The sequence below is a fragment of the Capsicum annuum genome, chromosome 5 (genome assembly GCF_002878395.1).
Source record: "Capsicum annuum cultivar UCD-10X-F1 chromosome 5, UCD10Xv1.1, whole genome shotgun sequence".
In the NCBI taxonomy this organism is placed as follows: Eukaryota; Viridiplantae; Streptophyta; class Magnoliopsida; order Solanales; family Solanaceae; genus Capsicum; species Capsicum annuum.
Window position 1 is genome coordinate 196,352,113 of NC_061115.1, and position 6,046 is coordinate 196,358,158.

The following is a 6,046-nucleotide window of genomic DNA, read 5'->3' on the forward strand; positions in this document are numbered from 1 at the left end:
AGTCACTACACTTAACTATTTTCAACTAACTAATTCACATTTTCAAGTCACTATATTTAACTATTTTCAAATAACTACACTTAACCATTTTCAAGTCACTAGTTATTTTACAAATGATTTTACAAAAATCACTGTTAACATATTTGCAAAAAATTAATGATTTTGATTAGGAAATAAATAAATCTTTCCAATAGAATGATTTTGAATGGAGTGAAAAATACTATGCAAGCAAAGAAAGAAGGAAAAGAAAAGCATCTCAGAAATGTTCCCCCATCATTATCTTCATTCAACAATCAAAGTGCAAGGATAACAAATTGGATTATTCATCATTGATGCCTTTTATGAGAAAAGGAAGATATTGCATAAAACAAATAAGAAAGACTAAACAGAAGAGATTGAAAATATCTAAAGTTTAGATATTAAATTTATCTATTTTTAATTTATCTCTGAAAATTAGTCCAACTAACTTTTGAAAAGCGAAATATTACAAGTAAAAGTGAAGAGAGTGAGTAGCTATTTGATGTGAGGCAAACAAAGTTCCACATCTTGAACTATCAGACTCATATCAAAGTAATTTTTGCTAAACTTTTTTTTTCATTCAAAAGTTTTGAGGTGAAAGATTAAGGATCTATCTGTTTTATTTCTTGTACAAGGACAAGTAGACATTGAAAGATGCTTCTCAATTTACTACTACTTCTAACACATGGTGTAAATAGAAAGTGACAATGTGACCTTAAACATAGGCTTAAAAGAGGGCCAAAGTCTATGTTGCTTTTTCAAAATCAAAAAAATCCATTTTCCAACTTCTTTTCAATCTCTTCTATGTTTGTAATACTTGATATTGATGAAAATATCACTTCATTCTTTTGTGGATGATGTATGAAGCATCTTTTCGATGTTTAATATGTTATAAAGATCAAATCAAAGTTGTAGAATCACAATAATTGAATATTCAAGGAATTCAATTTAAAAACAACTTATATAAATGCACCTCTAACAGTAGTGGTATAACAATAATTTTCAGGAATAATATTCGGAACAAAATAATTGTATTGTTGAACAGCTTGACAAGGTGCTACATTTGCACAAAAAGATATGATAAAAAAATATCAGTGAATTTTAACCACATCCTTCATAAATAGGTCCAAGGGCATCCCAAAATTTTCCTATGCATTACTAGTTGCTCCTGTGCTAGAACTATACCAAAAGATGGCTTTCTTTATTTAGCATGATGTTAGATCTCAGAAAAGTGAAATACCAAAAAAATTAATATATCCTAAAAATAGAGTTCGCTACAGATTACGAAAGAACAAATGGAGATAGCTCTTACCAAAGCCAAGCAGATCACTGGTTTGTGTTGGCCGGCGGCACTCCAGCGTGGGGAGGATGGATCAAGGCAGCAGCAGCAGCTATGGCTGCTTCGCCGACTGCTGCTAGTATTGGGCGGCTGTTTTTTGTTGAAATTGAGAGATTAGGGTTTATGTTTTATTTAAAAGGAAAGGGAAGGGTGGTGGGATCTCAGCCGTATGATCAATTTTGATCAACGGCTGAGATTAAACATATTTTAAAAAGAGTTAAAAATTGAATAAAATTTGAAGTTAATCACAAATTGGCTAAAAATTTATTATATAAAATCGTTGCTAATGATGATACTACTACTACTACTACACATTTACGAAAAGAATTAACAAAAATATTAATAAAATTACATGGAGAAATAATATATTCAAATTAATGAATTATAAAAGTGATACTGCAAAATAATTCATATATTTCAATTTGTGAATTTTTCTAAATTATGAATGTGACATGTCAATATGTATTTAAAATTAATGTGTACAAAAATATTAATAATTGAAATCAAATAATTTTGAGAAAATAGCAGCCTAAAAGTAGTATTGAGAGGTCAAAATTGGGTGTCAACATCAGCCGTTGGATCAATTTTGATCAACGGCTGAGATTAAAATTACTTTAAAATGGGTCAAAAATAGAATTAATATCAATTTGATTAAAATTGATATTTATTGTGTACAAGATGGCTAGAAAATAAACACATTGAGAAATTGAATTAGGCCCGCTATTTTAATAAATGTGATAATGATGAGAAAAATAATAATATTCTTGTAAAATAAAACACATCATGCATGATTTTTGCTGCAATTAAGATTTCATTTTTTTTCTTGTTAATTAGTTGCTACTATTTCTATTTTATGCATATTTTCTTATTGGTTAAATCAAAAATCGAACCGTTAAGGACAAAATATCGATAAACAAAAAATTAATTAAAAAAATACCTTATTGATTTGATTATTGGTTTAACTTATTTAAAAATCGATAACCGATAAATCAAACTGATAATATATAAAATCAAACCGAATGGAGCGATGCACACCCCTAATTTCAAGAAAAAGAATTGTGAAAATTATTTTTAATATTGACCGTTGATCAAATATGAAGAACGGTTGAGATTAAAATTGAGGAGAGGATTCAAATTGGGATTAGAAATTCGGTTAAAAAAAGATTGAATTGAAGATTTCGATTAAGTTAATACAACGTATTAATATGATGAATTGTCGGTTAATTGGCTTCATTATTATTATATTTTCAATAGTGTATTATTACCTCAATCATATGATGTTAACGTATTATTCAAAAGATTTGTATATATAGATTAAGTTAGCTAGCTTTTAACTACTATGTACATCACTATACGAGAGATACGTATTTATACATACATACATATATATGTATATGCATATATATATGTATGTATATATATATATATATACATATATATGTAGCAATATATATGCATGTATGTATATATATTTGATTGACTATCAACTTTATAATATGTAACATCACGTACACGAGTATATTACCTCATAATACAGCGTATTTTATTTCTACTCTGTTGAATTATCGCTTAATTAATTAGCTTACATTATTATATTATAACTTCAACAATATATTATTACCTTGATTAATCAATCGTATGATATAAATGTATTCAATATATATATTTGATTGACTATAAAATTCACAATATGTACTACATACATCAAATACACATGTAAATTACCTCATAATACAACGTTTTATATACATGCAATGAAAAATTATCACTAAATTTAGCTTATATTATTATATTATAACTTCAACAATATATTATTTTTTTGATCAATTGATCTTATGATATCAATGTATTTAATAAATAATTGAATATATTTAATTTTTTTAAATATAAAAATTAATTATTAAATAGTAAATTAAAAAGATCAAATATCGATGGACAATGTCGTTTTCATAAAGTTAACTTTTATTTAGTTTTAACAAAAGCGACGCTATCCGTCGCTTTTTATAAAAAAATAAACAAAAATTAAAAATATTTTTAAATTGCGACGGACAACGTCGCTTTTCTAGAATTAATATTTTAAAAAATTGAAATTATAGCGACGTTGTCCATCGCTTTTAATAAAAATAAACAAAAATAAAAATTTAATTTAAAAAGTGACGAACAACGTCGCTTTACAAAAAATTAATTTTTTTTAGTTTTAAAAAAAGCGACGCTGTCCGTCGATTTTTTTAAAAATAAAAATAGTTACAAATTGCAACGAACAACGTCGCTTTTCTAGAATTAATATTTTAAAAAATAGAAATTATAGCGACGTTTTCCGTCGCTTTTAATAAAAATAAATAAAAATTAAATTAAATTTTAAAAGCGATGGATAACGTCGCTTTTCAAAAAAATAACTTTTATACAAAAGCGACGTGGTACGTCACTTTTTATAAAAATAATGAAAAATTAAAATAATTACAAATTGCGACGAAAATCATCGCTTTTCTAGAATTAATATTTTTAAAAATAAAAATTTTAGTGACGTTGTCCGTCTCTTTTAATAAAAATAAACAAAAATAAAAATTAAATTTAAAAAGAGATGGACAACGTCGCTTTTCAAAAAATAATTTTTATTTAGTTTTAACAAATGCGACGATATCCGTCGTTTTTTGTAAAAAATAAAGAAAAATTAAAAATAATTACAAATTGCGACGGACAATGTCGCTTTTCTAGAATTAATGTTTTTAAAAGTAAACATTATAGCGACGTTGTCGTCGCTTTTAATAAAAATAAAAATCAATAAAAATCGACGGACTACGTCGCTTTTCAAAAACTAATTATTATTATTTATAAATACATTACGATGCCATCCCGTCGCATTTATTAATAAAAAATTATAAATTATTTTTTAATTAGTTGGTACAATAATTCCGGAAAAAAATGACGGATATTGAGACGTTTGCCGTCGATTTTAATAAAAAAGAAATAAAAGTTAAAATTAAACTAAAAAAGCGACAGATAGTGTCGCTTTTCTCTTCGGTTTTTAAAGCGACACAGTTCATCGCTTTTGTTACGTCACTTTTTTGCCTTTTTTTAGTAGTGCTTTATCACTTTTGATGGAAGAGCGAATTATCGCATTTATTGAAGAATTCTGAATGTCTACTTTTGATGAAGTTCTGGAAATTGTTTATACTTGAGAATTTTTTGAGGAAAAAGGAGAAGCTTTGGAGGATCATGATGAAGAATTGAAGTTGGGGTTTTAATGGAAAGAAGGCAATTTTGGTAAGAAAATATTTTTTTATAAAAATTATATAAATATATATTATTTTTAATAAATCGAACCAAACACTGTATAAGAAATAACGTTTGCATAACTAATACCAACATTACTAAGACTTGCATTACTAATGTAAGCATTACTAACTAATACACTATATTCGATATTAATCTTATACACTTTATCAAACGACCCCTTAGTGTGTATGTGCGTTGTGTATATATCCCAAAGCCCCATTATTACTTGGCATGATGTGTTTTGTGTATATATCCAAAGTCCCAATTCTCCAAATTCAACAAGTTCACTAGTGGACTTCAAGATATTTGTTGATTGGCATGTTCCAACTTTTAATTAACGGTTTCAGATTTGAACATTGATGGACTCGTTTGGTTGAAAATAAGTTATCTTGAGATAATTGATTTCAAAATTAGTTATCTTATTATGTATATGAAATAACGTATCTCATTATATGATATACAACAACAACAACAACCCCGGTGTATTCCCACAAAGTGTGGTTTGAGGAGGCTAAAATGTACGCAGTCCATACCACTACCTCCGAAGAGGTAGAGAGGCTGTTTCAGATAGACCCCCGGCTCAAGAATGAGAATAGTATACCAAATTCGTAATGAAACATGAGACATGGTGGATAACATAAATAGAAATAACAAATAAGAAATAATAACAATAAATATCAAAGAATTCCAAAATAAGAGAAAATACAAGCAATACTCAATAAATATAAGAAAACGGATACTCACCTAGTAGTGACATACTCTCACAATACCTAAGACTCCCACCACACCCAAACTCTCCTAACCCCTAGCCACAACCCACACACTCACACTAGCCTTCTACCCTAATCCGCGACCTCCACACCTTCCTATCTAGGGTCATGTCCTCAGTAAACTGAAGTTGCTCCATGTCGTGGCTAATCATATGATATAAATAGTGCGATTAATAATCTTAGGACTAATTAATACCTTCAGTCAAACATATGACAAAATAATCTTGCATTTTACGATTTTATCCCTACACCTCACACCAAATGACCCTTTCATATATGAAAAATGTTCTTGAGTAAGGTCGTCTCTCGATTTAATATTATTATAATGTAAAAATTCAGATTAATCGAAATCAAAATATGAATATCAAATCTGAATAAGAAAAAAAAAAGGCACAATTACGTGACAAAATCAGACTTTGCTTGCAAAACTAATTTATTATTATTAACTTCTCTTTTTTCTTCCCAGAATGATGGGATATGAGTAATGGTTCATTGTAAAATCTGAAAAAGTCCGATATACGTTCATTAAAAAATTGATCAAGTTGAATTCTACTAATTAATTAGCAGAATAATTGCAGTTGATATTTCTACAGGAATCAATAATTTGCGGCTGGTTTTTAAATTATATTACTACTATTAATTA

General features: G+C 27.6%; 1 non-coding gene across 1 annotated transcript; it reads right to left on the minus strand.

Annotated features, from left to right (window-relative positions):
* Positions 1-249: 249 nt before the first annotated feature.
* LOC124899148 lies at positions 250-339 on the minus strand. The gene has a single exon (XR_007056284.1). It is a non-coding gene; the product is annotated as a small nucleolar RNA snoR26 (small nucleolar RNA).
* Positions 340-6,046: the final 5,707 nt, after the last annotated feature.